Below are 1,680 nucleotides of genomic sequence, written 5' to 3' on the forward strand. Positions count from 1 at the left end.
AAATCCCCTGTCTGTCTGTCTGCCTGCCTGTATCTGTATGGCAAACGTCAGCAAACAGCTGCTTTGAAATCACGGATTTCTGTTTGTATTTTATTTGTTTATTTTTCTAGGAAACATCGGACCAGTTGCGATGTAATGTTTTCAGTGGCGCTAAAGACGTGGTTAATTTATCACCAAACAACGTCGGGTGGGATTGCACAAACACCGTCGTCACCTGCGTGTTTGATGCTGCAGCCGAACGGCGGAGAAGGGGGAAGAGGAGGAGGAAGAGCAGGAGGAGGTGGGAGGGGCGGGGCTTGTAAGCGCCAAATGTCAGGGCCAAAATCTCGCAATAACTAAACTATTAAATATTGATGAATGAAGAAAATATTGGGCTACAGCAGAAGGGGGACTTTTCTCATCCAGGGCAAAAGGGCAGGTGCTTAAGCACCATTAGGGGTCAATCTGTGCATGCGCCTGTTCCCAGACTAATCTGATCCATGCTGGTCACATCCTCATAGGACACTTTTAGTATCTATCCCATGTGGTGGGAATAGAACACCGTTTTACCAGGTGGATATGAAACAAACAAACACATATATAAGCTGGACATAAACACCCCAACAACGTAATGCAGTCAAAAAACTAAATCTTCCCTCAAAACACAAGACTGAATCCTTTCTACTTTACTTTGTATTGTACTGACGGTGTAAGAATACCGACAGCTTTCTTTCTACGATGGACGATTCACCGATTTTCTGACAAATGACAGCATCTTGTTGAGGATGCGTTGGAACACTTGGAAATCTATGTTTTACTCTTCTATACAATGAACGTAGAATAGATAACTAATAGGAATGAGTTTGCAAATATACTTTGCACATTTGTTTCTTACAGGCAATTGAAATGCTGGTGGGGACAAGGGGGTCTTTCCCAAACTTTGGTCGTGACTAGTCCGCAATGCAAACCTACGCCTACCTAAACCTAAATGTAAGTATACAAATAACTATGTAAGCTTATATTTGTGAGGAATTAAGGGTGCTGCTGACTTGTGCTTATTCAACATAAACAGTTTTAACTGAAATAATGTTAGTTTTCTTGTCTGTTATTTGTTAATCACAGGCATCATTGTCCACAACCTGCCAGAAGGATATGAACTTCTTCATTTTGAGGAGGCAAATAAAGAAAACATTCAAACATTAAAACATTTCAGAAATAAATATATTATTTGCAGGAGTTGATGGCTAACCCTTCTTACAAAGCCTTATTCCCAAATCATGAACTCTATTTATTCAAAGGTTTTCCTGTTTTTCCTTGTTGTGTCGATCAAGCATGCTTGTCTCAGTTTGAAAGTATAGACTTTAGCATGGATACAAGTTGCAAGCATAAATTGTCACTCCATCAACCACATAAGTATCAAACTGACTCAGTTGTGTGTCATTAAATAAATGGTCTTAGCCCTTCCTGTAACTTCCTGTAACAAACTGAAGCATTGTAAATGGTGCATTTGTCATCTTTGTTCAGGATTGATTAGCACCAGATTTATTCATGACAGAGGGACTGACTTTACTTGTTGTCTTCCTCGTAATGTTAAACATTGTTCATTGCCAAGTGAGTGCAGCCTAAATCCTTTTTGCATAATGATTTGTTTATTCTCCTCCAACCATTAACAGGTAATCACTTATGACGTCTGTCATCATG

The sequence above is a fragment of the Gasterosteus aculeatus genome, chromosome 2 (genome assembly GCF_964276395.1).
Source record: "Gasterosteus aculeatus chromosome 2, fGasAcu3.hap1.1, whole genome shotgun sequence".
Taxonomy (NCBI): domain Eukaryota; kingdom Metazoa; phylum Chordata; class Actinopteri; order Perciformes; family Gasterosteidae; genus Gasterosteus; species Gasterosteus aculeatus.